At 38.4% G+C, this 15,977-nt stretch overlaps 1 protein-coding gene and 1 long non-coding RNA gene across 2 annotated transcripts in view; both read left to right on the top strand.

Moving 5' to 3' along the window:
• MBP (myelin basic protein) overlaps positions 1–15,977 on the top strand; it is a 104,075-nt gene that overhangs the window by 13,215 nt on the left and 74,883 nt on the right. The gene's annotated exons all lie outside the window — the stretch shown is intronic.
• Positions 1,397–14,198, top strand: LOC112971346. The gene is made up of 3 exons (XR_003255317.1): positions 1,397–1,704; positions 5,198–5,200; positions 14,188–14,198. It is a non-coding gene; the product is annotated as an uncharacterized LOC112971346 (long non-coding RNA).

Here is a 15,977-nt window from a genome sequence, read left to right as displayed (position 1 = left end):
AGTGAAGCTGTATAACAGTATCTTTCTTTTCCTGTGCAATTGTTTTTTTCTCATAGTTTTTTGCCTTTTGCTATAAAACAATAAAGACCACAGGGGCTRTAGAGTATTCTTCTGTGTAATTTGACATATTGATTGAAATACTCTGTCTTAAACCAATATCTCTCTGAAAATAAAGGAAAAATAGGAAAAAGTTTAAAATGCTGTGAGAGCAAAAGTTTTGTGTGAGAGATTTGAGCATTTTCACCAGCCAGTTTTATAGATTATGTATTATAGGAATTCTCTTGAACAGCTTCTATCCACTAAGGCTGGTGTCTGGTACAGGAAAGTACTGCTTTTGCAAGAAGCAAAGCTCCTCCTAGAGAGCTAATGGAAGTTCAATTTGATAGATGCCAGTTTTCTTCAAAGTCTGCCATTGACCTAGTTTTTGGCTTTGAGCAAATCCCTTTGTGCTTGTTCTCTCCTTCTATTTCATTTCTTAACCTTCATGCTGTCTGACTAGATTGTTTGTTGGGACAGATGCAGTGTCATTCTGTACTAATAGCAGAGTACTTTGAGACCTTGAGTGGAGCCTTCAGGCATCAATGTGCTTCAGCTAGTGAGATGGTATCATAGTGGTTCACAAATGATTGTACTGTTCAAAGCCTCTGAGAATGTGAAGTATGTGGTGTCTATGACAGCTTTCCTCAAAAAATTGACTTTGAGACCACAGTTCAGTATGGTATTGGGGTATGTGTCTAACATGCAAGCAAGTAGCTCTGCTAAAGTTAACAGGATCAATTTATGTGTCTAAATCTAATTGTATTTAAATTCTTGACTGTTCATTAAACTTTATAGGCACTAGTCTATAATTGTTAAAGTATTTAATCTTTCCAGCATCTAAAATACGCAAAGCTCATTGTAAGTGTGTGTGAAAGATGAACTGTCCCTGATTCAGAGCTGGTAGTTTCATGCTTCTGTGTTTCAACTTCTTGTTTGTGTCTGAATGCTGCTGAAGGTAGCAAGGCTTCTGCACAGAGCAACTGGTAGAAGAGTTAAAGCAGGGAGACAAGACAGATATGAATAAGGAGCAAGTTCTGGTCAGTGCTGCAGCGCCTGTATTTAGAGTTGTCTGAATAGCATGGCATTGGCAATTTTTTCACTAGTTCTGAGTTTCACTGAAAACACGAGTAAATAAGGCAGATGTTATGTGAAACACATTGAGAACATGTTTTTCTTTTGTGCACACAACTGCTAGGTACTAATGTTTCTTGATTTAGGTCTCGAGCTGGTTAAGCCTGCATGGGTGTAAAAGGAAGAGGTGCAGTCAGTGTGGTTTCGGTTGGGGAGGAGGTGGGGTCTTTGGCTTTGTTCTCCCACCCTCTCCTCAGCCTGCAGAACGGTTGAGAGAAGAGGGAAGTGCACTCTCCTATTCTTAAGGTCTTGTGCATCAGATGCCATGCTGTTGCAGTACAGTTTCCATCATATCTGCTTTGTGTCAGCTTTGATGCAGAACTAGGTGAATGTCCTTTCAAATGAGTTTARTGATAATACCACTTAAATTAGGAAGGAGTTGGAAGAACAGGGATGTCATGCACTGCCCATTCTCTGTGAACTCTCTGTGAACCTCTCGAGTTGCTGAGGTGGCTTCTGTTGTTAGTCAACCTGTACTGCAGCCTGAGAACACTTTGTTCAACATTTTAGCAACTTCACACTAAAAAAATGAAGGTAAGGTTGTTTATATTTTTAATCTTGAGAAAGCAGCAGGTGACGTGGAGATCCTGAAATAAAGCATTTTCTTTCTTCCTCTCATTACCTTTTTGTGCTTTGACTGTTCTCATGGTTTGTAGGTCAGCATGCTACGTCATGTGGTGATATGTTGCATCACCTGCTCTGAAAGTGTGTGAGAAAGGTCAGCGTAACAAAATGGAATTTCCACTAATTATATTTGATAAGGTCCTTAAACAAAAGAGGGGAGGGGGGGAGGGTCTTGTACTGTAATGCATTAACTTAGACCTTAATTACTTCTGTAAAACTAGTTACAGTGTTAGAGTAATGGGGAGTGCATTCTCCCTGTTGGAAAGCCTGCCAAAGTTTACCTATAGGTACCTGGGACCAAACCACAAAAGAATCTCCATCTTCCACTTGTGAGATGGAAAACAACTGACTTGTAACTAGTGTTCCCTCTCCAGTGTCTTAAGGTGACTGGTAATACTTCCTATAACACTTGTCACGGTATTAAATGCCTGTAAAAGTGCACTCTGAAGTTTGCCCTCGTTTTCCTCCCCTAGTGCTAGTTCTGTTGTCTTTGATGCTCCTGTGCACCAGCTGGAAAGAAGAGCATTGGAGCCAAGTTTTATTTAACTTCCCTATTTCGTCCTTATTTGTACTTCTGATCGTGTAAACTGCCTGTGAAGGTAGATAACTTGAACGTAACTGGTTGTGAGACACCATTTTACATTTTGTATCAGTACAGAGCCAAAACCCAGACCCTCCTGAAGTCTGATGCCAAATGTTCTGCCATGCAAAAACAGAAAACAGGGGTTCTGCATTGTTAAAGCTAGGTGAATCTTGTTGTAAATTCAGCAAATATGAAATGGACATTAGAAAGAAAAAGATACAGGGCTTTCCTGTACAAAATGTCAGTTTAACAGTAACAGTAACTTCTTTTTATACTTCACAACCTGAAGATGAATGATAAACAGTGATTTCTTTAAGTAATTGCAGTTATATGTACACAGAGTAAATTTGACTTCTCTGCCACTGCAGTTCAAAAACTGTTTTTTCACTTTGAGCTAAAATGTCACAAAATATTTTTCCTTTTTACTAAACTTTGACATGCCCTGTGCTTTATGATGATGAAAATACTTAGCTAGCATTTGCTGGAAAAAAAAAGGCTTTTGCAAAAGGACGTTGACAAACTTTTAAGCAGAGTAATATAGTTTAATTTCAAAAAACTCGATTTTTGAGATAAGGTTCATTCTAAGGATAATTTGGTTTTTCACTGCAGCATCCTATGAATGTGGCCATAACGATATCATAATTTGCATAGAGCTGAAAGCTGCAAGATCCGTATCACTTAACTTAGATAATTAGGGCGACTTCTGACATCAGTTATAATCAAGAGGAGACAATAATGGAAATCTTGTTTCTGTCACAGTGCCAGAGTGACATTCAACTTGTCCAACTTGTCAACTTGTATTGCACCTGGACTTGCTGATAATTGAATGATGGTTGTTTCAKCAGTGCTGAATTTAGGGAGGTTGGGGACACTTAGCTTGCTCATGAGTTTCCATGCAGTTCAAAAGCAACAGAAAAGAACCAAGAGCCAGAAGTCTTACCAAGTCTGTCACTCATGAGCTCTATCTCAAGTCAGTTATCATAAAATTATCACTATTTTTGGGTCCACATTGTGAAGTGGCATTAATTGGCAGTACTTGCATCAGTCACTCCTGATCAATGTAAGAGCTACAGGACTGGGTTTGCTGTCTTGCAGTGCTGAGATTTTACAGATGAGTCATGGAAATCCTGATATACTGGAAACATCTTGGTTAAAAGGTACTATCCCAGACTGTTACGTTAAAATCTGAGTAATTTTTGATTTTGTGGTCATAACTGACTCACTAAATGTCTAACACATTTTTCCAGCCTTTCACACACCCCCTCTTCCTTCCTCACCTTTATCTTTACCTTCCTGCTACTCCTTACACCCTCTCTTCTGTCTGTACAGTAGTTCCTGCCAGCATCTTCATCTCTGATACAGTCGAATTTCAGTGCCGTGGTTTGGTTTTTGAGATATTAGAAATAGTACTTCATTATTAACAGTGCAGTTGCGCACTCAGAAACAGTGCAGAGGTGACCAGCAGAGCAGACAGGCAGTCTTATTAGGAAGGTAAGAGCATTGCAGAAGAAAAGAGAAAATTTGCACCTGTCTGACAACACATATCCACTTGAAAAGTGATTTTCTCCTCCAGCAAACTGTCTGTCTTCATTTTGACATATAACTTTCAGCAAACTATCCCAGCCTACCACAATAGCACTTCCAAGCAACCCATTGCCAATACTCCTGTATTGCCAATATTTGAAGGAGTTAAAAATTAAAACTATCTCAGGGTTTTCTCTGATGGACCATCATCATTTATGTACTCTTTTGTCATAAAATCAAGTTGCTTTTTGTCTTTGTACCTTGTGCCTGTTAAAGTATTTGTCTTATCTATAAAACAGAAGAATTGCCGTAGAATTCTTTTTGGGAAACATTGCAAAGTGGAACTGAGGCCAAGAACTTTRAATCCCACTTTAATTACAAATGTGTGTATATGTATCCCCATGTGACTGCAAGTGTGTTCACTATATTAGTTTTAAAAGGTGAGAAAAGTAGCCTTCAACCTCACGGAGTCTTGCTATCCATTCTGGTCTCCCACTTGAACTACAGGCTAAATGTTTCCTTACTGTTGAGTCAAAGCTTTCTACTGCAGGAGAATCTACTGCAGGAGAAATTGGCCTTACAGTGCACAGTCAGAAAGCCCTGTTTGTTTGTTTGTTTGTTTGTTTTAACCTAGTAGATTATAATCACTGTCTCTTTTTCTTTTTTTTTCTTTTTTTATCCCATAATCTGAAACCCCATTTAATTTTATGGCCATTAACTATGGCAGATGAGAGGTAAGTCAATGTGGAACTCTCAATCAGCGTTTCAGATTAGTGATTGAAACACCTGAGGAACATTTATATCATAAAATATATTAAATATGTTTACAAAATTTAACAAAAATGTAGTAATAATATTTATAAATATATTATATATACTTGGTGTTGTATGAAAGGCTTTGGAGCTCACAGTGCGTGAGTCCCACTGTTTAAAATAACTGCTTTATCTTTAGTATACTGTTACACAGAAAATTCAATATGCTTAGGAAAATTCATGTTATTTCTGGAGCTCAGTCACATCAGATGAGATTCTAGATCAAAAGTTCTACATAATAAAGATTAAAACTTATTTTTTTTCCAACTGATATGAGAGAAATAACTGTCTCATGCTGCAAGATAYTTGCTGATAGAAACAGGTACTCTCCTATGATGTGGTGCTAATCTTCAGTTTCTCTTCAGAATCAAATCTGTGTTCAAATAAAACTTACTTATTTTCTTTGGGATACATTTGAACCACTGTAATACATCATGTTCAGATTTGGTTTAACTGAAGCTATGTTGATTTGTAAGTGTTGAGAATGTGGACCTGCAAATTTTAACTTAAGGATTCTTGCAAATACATTTAATGTTGTTTTGGTTTTTTTCCCCACAGTTCAATGTTTCAAGAAAATACAACTCTTAAGAAGAGGTTTTTCTTTATTTATTTCAGTAATTTCTTGCCCTATAAGTACGGGTATTGGTAAGTAGAAAAAAACAGATGAAAAACTTACTTAAAATTAAGTTTTGACACTTCTTCCTCTTACTTGACCGTAGTCCTTTGTATTCCCCCTTTCTGCAGTCCTCTTAGGAGGAGAGGACTCCATTCTGGATTTTCTTTTGTGTACCTTTTCTGCTCGTTACACCCTTTTTCTTTCCTTTGGTGTCTTTTCTGTATTTGCTTATTATTGTGTTATGCTGTGCTATATAGGCCCTATAYAGATAGATAAAAATACCTAAAAATGAAAGTTTTATGGAGTTCAGGGGGAAAGAAAGCTGAAAGGACCCAGGCTGAGGCCTTTCAGTTAATGCATTTAGGTGGGATGGGGAGCCATGGATTCTCGTACCCTCTCACCGTATTGTTTAGGTTTCTTGGCCAGTGACATTTAGCACCAAGTACRCAAACAGCAATGGGAACAAGTGGCATGTCTACCTTCAAAAGGGGATTTTAAGATCTTTTTGATATCAGAGAGTTTATAATGCGATAATACAATGCATATTATATTGCAGTTAATGCTGTAATAATGCAGTATTGCAGCTATTGAGTTACCTGATTATGGGAGAATAAGAAAGTTGTATTTTTGAGGGTTAAGGTACTTAAAACGTAGACTTTGCATTAACTAAATCACAGGTCTTTTATCATCTCTAGTTCAGTTTTTTGAACCCTGTGTTTGGAAGACCCTCTGAACACAGCTTATAAGGAGACTGCTCCACTCAGAGCAGGTGACTTGGCTTCAGTCCCAGGTTCTGAGYGCTGGTCTCGGCAGTAGAGAAGTCATCCCATTTTATCCATGATCAGCTTGCTTTGACCAATTAGGCTACTAACTGYGGGCTGGCAGAGAAGGTGCAGAGCTGCTTTCTTCCTTGCAGAGATCCAGACGGCCAGTTAATTGTGCCAATCACTGACTAAGGTTTGGCCAAGTCTTCTGCTCCATTCTCAATTCTGCTGCTGAGCTGCCAAGTTGAGTCTTGCGGCTCTAAGAAAATGAGGACATTAGGGGCATCTCTGAGCATCTGGAGCTCTCTTAGTCACTATTTAATGTGGTTATTTTCATAACTTGATATGATTCGTAGCTTATTTTCCTTAAAGGAAAAATTGTCTGATGCTTAACAGGAGTAAAGACTTCTTAACCTGAATTAGGCGATCTTGCTTGTTACAGCATTGTTAGTATTGAGATATAGTTGTAACAGAGAAAGTATTTCAAGTAGGAACTCAAATTTAAAGTGTTGATTGCTCAAAAAAAAAATCTTAAAGTTGTTTGGTTGTCTGGAGGTGGAATTTTGCAGAGAGCTTATATCATGACTGTTGAGTTACCAAATTATGGGAGAAAAGTTGCAGAAGCTGGGCGGGGAGTTTTCTGGAAACCCTTTTTAGGGTAAATATTTTTAATTCTTAAGAAGAAATGGGAAGTGATTTGAATGCTGTAGTTGGGAATAGATGCTAGACTGTTTTTGTAAGTGGTTATAAACTTGCTAATAGAATTGCAAATGAAATGTGTTTGCTTATCCATATTTTTATACTTAGTCATTCAGTGTACTAACAGCAACTATACTTTACATGTAACCTCTTCATGTGGATATATTTGTGAAATGCAATTCATGAAACTCAACCAGTTGCTTCTGTGTCAAGACAATTAACTTTGATTAGAATAAAACATTTTAGGAGATGAAATTGCTGTGTGCTAGAGGCAAAGAATGGGAAGAAGCAGAGTAATGACAGTATGCCCTTTGCAGTGGTAGGGAGTTGATTAAAAGATGCCCAGATATTTCCAGCAGGACATCTATTTTCTTCTATGCTGAAGAAGCAATCTTTTGGTCCAAAGTGATTCTGAAATCCTGTGCTGGTAGTTATTCAAGTAGTTTGAATAGGCTGTCATTTCACAGGTAGTCTGTTTATGGGAAGGATCAGATATATGTTAATGCAATATAGTTATTTAAGTTTTTAAATATTTAGAGTTGATGAATTCTAATCTTTATGTCCATCATGATCCACCTGTTTTCCTCTCCCCTACATCTAGCATGTTTTATGCAGCCTCTTTTAGTAGTACTTTGACTGCAGGTCTTGTGATGCCAATTCTACCTATATATTATGTAGGCCAAAGGATTATAGTACCTCTAGGGGAGAAAGGTGCCTCTAGGGAAGAGCTTTGTCTAGTTTCCGTTATATTTGTGCAATGTCTGAAGGCTGCACTACCCAGTATATGAGCTATAGCAGAGAATCTGCTTGAGCGCTAACTTCTCTGAAGTTGTATGTGCCCCTTTTTTATGTTGAAATATTGGAAGGACAACAGCAGTGGAAGTTCTTTGTTCATGCACAATTTTTCTCTCTCCAGTTAAATTCTCTGCCTAGAGAAGCATTCAAGTCTAGCTGGGGTGAGTTTAATTTACACTTCCCTTCATGAGTTCTTCTGATTCTGGTTTACCTATAGAATTGAGGCATAAATTTCAGCCTTCGCAACACATATGCAGTAATGTAAAATTCTATTTATGTGCAGAGGGTTACTAAGTAACAGTTGCTGGGGGAAATGCAATCTTTAATTTCATGATGTCTGTGAACTTAAAAGTGCCAGCTAAGTACTGCAATAACACAGATTTTGCACATTAATGTAATGTGACTTAATGTGGGTTATGTGCGAGCAAAACCTTGGGGAAAACGGCAGCAGTGTAGTTTGAAGAGTCAGAGTCTTTCCACAGCCTGGTTTTATGGACAGGAGATGTAACACAGTTTTCCCCTTCTTCCTCCCTGAGCCACACCAGTAATTATGGACCCTGATATATATGAAGAATTCCATATGTAATCTATATCTTTTGCACATATGCCTTTCTTCAGGGTTAGTCACAAGACTCAGCCACAGTCTAGATCAGGTGTTGGTAATACAAGAAGTTTGCCTTGAGCTCTGTCTCCTCTAATAACTGTGTTTACCTCTAATTTTGCACAGGTTATCAGAGAATTTGTTTTTTCTAAGGACTTTATTTTCAAGGAATATTACTTCTAAAAGGTCGTGCGTCCAGCCTGAGATGAAGCTTATATATTGAAAAAGATTCTACCTAAGTGAACAATCTACCCTTTAAGTTGAATCTAGGATGACTTACAATAGAGATTTGAGCTGGAGTCCTATATTGGTAATTCAACAGCTCATGTTCACCAACGTATAATTCCTATAGCTTTTAACTGATTTCTCAGCTACATAGCTACTTTTCATCTGCAGATACTAGAAGAAAGTAGTGAGGGGGAGGGGCTTAATTATTGGAGGGAGGAGCAATTATTGGCATAGGAAGGTAAGATGAGTTTATTAGGCTGTGTGATTTACTAATAATAGACTATATAGAACTTCTTCACTGTAGCAGAGTTCTTGTATTAATTTTGTCAGAGGTTCATAGAAGGTGTGCAAAAATAAGTATTGATAAGTAGCTACTGCCACAGTCCTGTTACAATGGAGACATAGATACCTATAGGGCACATTTAGTCATTGGTTTCTCGGGTTTTTATATCTTGTTGTTTTAGCTGAATCCAGAGATGTTATTTGTTAATCACTGAAAAATGCATTGTAGCCGTGAGTTGATAACAAACATTATTTGCCTGGATTTTTCAGTGGCCAACGTTTGCAGCTGTCATGTCAATGGTATGATAACTTGTCAACCTTGCAAAATTCACTTTATCTATTCACAGATGGCAATTGATCTTTTTTCTTGCTACAGATGAGTTACAAAGGATAAAAGGATTAGTGATTTTACTGACAGCATCATCACTATAAAAGCTGGATGCATTGATTTTTGTGCCTAGGATTGTACATTCTCTTGACATTTTTGATAGGGTACAATTCTAAAGCACTGTCTGGTTGCATTTTTTGCTGTATTTGAGATAAGAATGTATCTGAGCTTTTTTTGTAGTCTGTCTTACAGTCCACTCAGTTTAGTTTTGAGGCCAGAAGCCTTTCCCTCTGGGGAGAAATCAGTCCTGAGTTCTTCACTGTTCAGGCACACTACTGTAACTCTCTGACCAGCTGTGACTGTTCAAGTGGTTTTAAACTGATGTATTAGCCACAGCTTTTCCCTTGGGAGGCTGTAGTCTCCTGTGACTGCAGTGACTCCAAGCAAAATATCTTTAGAGCCTACAGAAGGAACAAAGCAGAACAAGAAAAATACTTTCTCAACACAACTCTAAGTATATGTCTGTCCTGCTAAAATCCTTTCTTCTGCTATATGAGGGCTCATGTAGGTCTTTTCTCTCAAATGAACAAGTTTAGGAGAATTAGAATTAAACCTTTTTGCTACTAGAATTAGCAAATTCTTCCTTTGCTACTTCAGTAGCTGTTTATCTGTTCCCAGCATAAGCAATACAGTCACTTACAGTCATTTAACTTTAATGGGTGTAAAAAGTAAACAAAAACATTAATATTCTGTTGCTATGTAGCATTGCTTCAGTTTAAGATATCATTCTATATAATTTCAGTTGGAAGGGGACTCTGGAGGTCATCTAGTCCAATCCCTGATCAGAGCAGGTCCAGTTGGGTCGGGTTGCTGAGGACCTTGTTCAGTTGAGTTTTGAGTATCTCCAGGCATGGATATTCCACAGCCTGTCTGGGCAACTTTTTCAGATATTTGATCATGCTCATGGTGAAAAAGTTTTTCCTGATGTCTAATCAGTGTTTTCTGTGGATCAACTTGCATCAGTTTGCCTCTTGTCTTATCACCATGCACCTTCAAGATGTATCTGGCTCCCTCTTTTCTGCATGCTCTCTTAGGTAGCTGAAGACAACAATAGATCTGTTAGCCTTTTCTTAGGCTGAACAAATCCAATTCTCTGTCTCTCCTCATGTGTCACGTCCTCCAGGCCCCTAACCATCTTGACAGCCCTCCATTGGACTTGATCTGGTATCTCAATGTCTGTCTTGTACTGTGGAGCCCAGAACTGGGCATGGTGCTTCAGATGTGGTCTCGCCAGAGCTGAATAGAGGGTGGTGATCACTCTACTTGACCTGCTGGCTACATTCATGCTAATACAGCCCCGTATGCAGTTGGCCATCTTTACCACAGGGGCATGTGGTTGGATCATGTCTAACTTTTTGATCCTCAGTTCCATTTCTGCAAAGCTGCTTTCTGGCCAGTTGATCCCCAGCCTGTATGGGTATGTGGGATATTCCCTTTCAGATGCAGGACTTTGCATTTGCCTTTACTGAACTTCATGAGGTTCTTGTCTGCCTACATCTCGAGCTGTCGAGGTCCCTCTGAATAGCAGCTCTGCCTTTCAATGAATTGACCAGTCCCCCAGTTCATTATAATCCAGGACTTTATTGAAGACATAAAATGCTATTGGCTCTAGTATTGATCCCTGAGGGCAGCAGCTAATAACTGGCTACTGATTGGACTTTGTGCTGCTGATCACAATGCTCTGAGCTCAGTGGTCCAACCAGTTCTCTACCCACCTTGCAGTCCACCTACCCAAACCTTATCTTCCTAATTTGGCTATAAGGGTGCAGTGGCAAACTGTGAAAGACTGTGTTAAAGGCCATTTTAATGTCAGGTTATATGACATCCATGGCTTTCCCCTTAGCCACAGAACCAGTCGTTTCATTGTAGAAGGTAATCAGGTTGGTCAGGCACAATTTGCCCTTGGTAAGTTCAGGCAGGCTATTCCCAATCACTTTCTTGTACATAATGTTCAGATTTTGGTGTGCTTTATCCATGGAAAACAGTTACCATTAAAACTTCTGTCTTCTGCCTGTGTTAAAAAGATAAAAACAGCTAATCATTTGAAATACTATGTATTAAGTATGGCTTTCATTTTATCAATACCTTATTGCCCTTTCATTTTAGATACAGAGGTTTCTGAGGACAGAATGTGCCCTATCTGGCCATCTTTTATACTTTATTAGAAGTAACTGCTGCATTTTGGGATAAATGACAAAAAATAGTGGAGATGAGTTGCTTTTCTCATATAGAGTCCTCTTTGTTTAAAGACAAATCCACATAAAGGAAAGAAGAGGCATAAAATGTACTTTCTAGTTGGATGATCATTCCTGCTTGCTTGAAATCTTCCTGCTAGAAAGATGGGCACGGATCACAACCTTATCCTCTACTCAAAGGCTTAGCAGCCTGTGTATGGTAACTGGCAGCTTTTTGACTAGGTAGTGTTGAGTGGTTACAGAAGAAAGGCAATGCTGGCTGACTAAGGTAACTTTTTAAATTATTATTATTAAATAAATGCTGAAAAAGAGGAAAGATTAGAAAATTAAGTACCAAAGGGAAAAAAGGTGGAAGTCAAGGGGGAGAAGAACAAGCACTCTTGTCTCGTTTGACATTGACCCCAGCAGTGAATAAAAGTGCTTGCGGGTAATGCTCTAGTCTCCCCCACAGAGCCGGGCACTCGCATAGATGGTGAGTATAAATGCTGCAAAAGAAGCACTTCTGTATACTGCAAGCAAAACAGAAAAAATAGCTCTCTCTTGATATGTATCTCTTGAATTTCAGCGTGATGCAGACATTTCTTCATTCCTGCCTCCCCCTGCCATGGTACTTTTCTTCTCTGAAGCTGTGCAGAGTTTGCATTAGAACTGCATTAATGAATCAAACTCTAGTAAAATTGAATCATCCTTTTAAATGTCAGTTTCTATTTGCTCTTTGGCTGCCTGAGTGCTAAGGTGGATGCTCACAGGTGTGGCCTCATTTCTGGATTACTGTTTCTCTTGTCTATACACGCACTTGAGACTTTCATTGCCATCACTTCCAGGATTTCTTTATAATATTAGTACAGAGGATGGACTTTATTTTTTACAGTCAGTTGGAAATTTGTATTACCTGGTCTCTCAAATTTGTTTTTTGTTTGACTTTATGTATTTGGAAGATGGTAGTTAGAGCTGTTTGAGACAATTCTGTCCCTATAAGCTGCTCCATTTAATTTAAAAAAAAAGGGGCGGGGGAGATGGGGAATGCTCCTGAGGAAAAGATTGTGTATAGTATAGATGGCATATTTCTTCTTCAGGGATTAGATTATCTGGTCATGATTTTCAAAAGGTATGAGAGCAGACTTATGAAACTTCTATATTATGGAGCATATATCTTGTTTTATCAGACATCAGAAGACACTTTTGAAAACTGCTTTCTGATCATAGGGTGTTTTTTTKKGGGGGGGGTTATAAAAGGAAGCRATTAGATCTGTAGGAAAACCTCACCTATTTCCAGGTGAGTAATTGTGTGTTTGCTGATGAATCAGGTGTCACCTGGGACTGAAGAGGCACTCCTAAGTGTGAAATCTGAGTGAGTCATTTCCTTGGGCTCTCAAATTTTGTCTTACCTCTGGCTCATTGTGGTAAGCAGAAATAGTTAACTAGAGGTGATTGTTTCTAAAAGTCAGGAATGTGTTAAACTCTAGATCAATAGGGAAAAAAATTAACATTTTATCTGTAGTCATTACATTTGAAATCACCAAGACGTGTTAAAAACTAGCAACATCACTTCACTAAAGTTTGAATAAATACTAACAGGATTATATTTGTAAGTATTCACACCTGCATGTTATATTGTGTGCTGCATTAGTTAGGGCATAAATATGTTCCAGAAGAGGACACTGGTATCCAAAGCTGGCAGTGGAACTGGTATAACAAACTACTTAGTGGAGTGGTGGCCACAACTCCTGAAGTTCAAGCCCTGTATGATGTCTAAAAGTCCCAGTAAGACCAGGTGCTCCGATCAGGTTTAAAATATATGCTAATTAAAGTGTATCTATTTCACAACTGTATAACTATTCTGGTGTTGCTGCTGAATGAAACAACAYATTTCATCTTCTAATGTGTAGCTTGTTTCCTGTTTTAGGGACCCTTTGTATACCAGTTGCATGGCAAGTAATGAAGTTGGCCTGTGCCATTCATTAATCTCTGTACCTCTTCTCTCTCCACCCAGCGGTCAGTGCAATTTGAATGTCARTTTAGACATTTAAACACTGACTGAACAGTTGCCTGAAAATGAACAATTAAAATGTCATTTCTCTGGATGCCTTTAGGTACCCAGAGGAATTGTTGTTTTTTTTCCCTCCCAAATAAGTTTTGCCTCTGAGACTTCACTGTAGCCTTCTGAGAAATGTGAAATTTTAGTTATTTAACACGCAGTTCAGTATTTCAGCTTATTAGCCATTCTTGCATGTATTGCAGTGGTCAGTTTTTCCCAAGATCGTATTGGTGCAGTTGTAACTCTGCACAGTAGTTTTTGTGAGAGAGCCAGTGTTGGTTTAAAGCATGGAGGAAAGCTTTGTTCTTCTGTACTGATTTTGCGAAACAAAGTAGCAGAATAAGAAGGAAAATAATGGGAAGAGATACCAGATTTTACATGATGCGTTGACATGATTCATTGACATAATACCATTTACACGTAGGTGGTTGACAAATTTTACTATGAAGGCATTCGCCTTTCTGAAAAAAACAGAGCAGTCTTTAGCGGTCAGCTTAGCAGAGCCTTTCACTGAGAGTCTCTGGAGTTCTCATCCTCACCCTGAGCTGCACCACAAAATTGATTGCTTCTGAAGCAGCTATCAAAGAAGAAAATACCAATTCATATGCAATGTCAGACTCCTAATCTCCTTAGACTCTTGCAAAAAGAGTGATCTGTGTGGGATGTGATTGGGTGTTTGCTAAGGACTTTGAGAGAACCTGTGCCATGTCTGAAGACAAGCTAGCCTCCAAATGATTCCAAAATTATAGTCTTTCTTAAAAAAACAATAAGCCATCATGATCTTAGTGCACATGAACCCTATAAAAGAGAAATGATCATCTTAGTGTATGGGTTTGCTCTTCAGTTTCGTTAAAACAGATACTGGAGGCTGAAACCAAACAAAGCAGTCAATGGTGGCAATTTCTATTTGTGTTGGGATCTTTTTTGTTTGTGTAGTTTTTTTTCTTGTTGTTGGAGTAGATTTGGGGGGGGGGTTAATTTTTGTGTGATTTTCCTGAGTTGTGTTGTATTGCTTTGATGTTAATTAGGTGTATATTTTTTTGTTACTAATTGTATATTTTATGACAGTCTTTCAGATGCCAGATTCAGTTTAGACGGTTTCTTGAAGAATGCCTGAAGCTAGAATATTTCGGAAATTAATCTTCTCTTTAGATTTTGTATTTTGTGGTTAATAAGGTACTTGTGAAAAGGGTCCTTCTTTTGTTCTTAAACTCCCTTAGGCAGAATCTTCAACTGAGTATAGTAGGCTTCCTGAAATTGCTTTTTTAATCTGATATTCAGATAAGTGTGCGTTTATACATTCAGTGTTTGTTCTTAGGTTCTAGGATGATTTTATTTTTTTTTCCCCCCTAAACATGTATGTAGGGTAAAAAAGAAGAAAATGATCAGTTTATTGGGAAGGAAGAAGCAGGAAAATAATCCAAAGCACATTAGTTGGTCAAAAAAATGAATACGAGCTCTAAGATTTTAGAACAACAATGTGGTACCAAGAAACTCCAAACAAGTGAAAAAATCCTAGATGTTTCTCTGTGTTCTAGTAAGTTGTTTCATTTAAATAGATGGCATGAATTAGTACTTGTTGCATCTACTGCTGATGCGTAATCTTATGATTATAGCTTTAAGGAATGGAACTAGTATCATTCTTTGAAGGTATGTGTATGTGTGTTAGTGGTAGTGCCAGAGGAATATAGTTGATTTTTGCTTTATTTACTGAATTTCTTTGAAGCAGAGAGAAACCTTTTATGCTAAAATGCTAAAAAAGAATAAAAATGGTTTGCGGGAACCGTTATTTGTGACACACACTTTCTTACTGAGTTACAGCTTTTTGATTTACAGGGGGAAAAAGACAGGTCCTACTTCAGGTAATGGCTTTCCTTTGCAATTTGTGCAGCACTGTGTTAGGTAACTAATGCCCCAAATCTCTGAAGTTGCTTCTCTTTCAAAGAAATACAAAGTGAAGATACCTAATTTGCCAGCAGTTATTGTTTTAAAAGTTTATTTATGCCCACTCTTATTTTGGAGGCCAGTCTGCCTGCATATCTCCCTTTAACAAATAGTGATTACAGGATTTAGATCCAAGTTCTTAAACCATCATATTTTGTTGATACAAGAAGTGGGAAAGCTTGATAATTTCCTAATTTAATTTTTTAATCTGTTTTCGTTGAAGATTTCCAAAGGTGACTGGTATTTGTAAGAACATCTGTTTTGCAGTGTGTCTTGTGAGGAATGAGAAAGGGAGATAACTTTTGATTTTTGAATATGTTGAAAAACGAATGCCTCTGAGGTGCCTTAATATGATTCTAAAAATTAATATCTATTTTCCATACTCTTAAATTCTAGGTCATTAGTTTAGATGAACATGCAATTACATTTTTTGCTGCCCCTCTTTAAAAAAGAGGGAGATTTGGACCCAGGGCATCGTGGAGAGGCTGCTGAGGCTTGTCCGGCCCTCGGGACTGTTGCCTCTGCCTCCCTTCCACGGGGGCACCAAAGCTCTCCTGGGAAACCAGCACCGCTGGTGCCTCTCCGAAGCGCCCCTGCAGCAAACGGGAGGGAGTAGAGGTCCGCGAGCAGTTGCAGGGCCGCGATCTCCTTGGGATTGCAGAGCCACAGTGGGGTGGCTCACACAACTGGGATGCTGCCCTGGCTGGATGTAG

This window comes from Apteryx rowi, unplaced genomic scaffold (genome assembly GCF_003343035.1).
Source record: "Apteryx rowi isolate R43461 unplaced genomic scaffold, aptRow1 scaffold_437, whole genome shotgun sequence".
NCBI lineage: Eukaryota > Metazoa > Chordata > Aves > Apterygiformes > Apterygidae > Apteryx > Apteryx rowi.
Note: the sequence above shows the minus strand (reverse complement) of the source record. Positions and strands in the feature narration are given on the sequence as shown.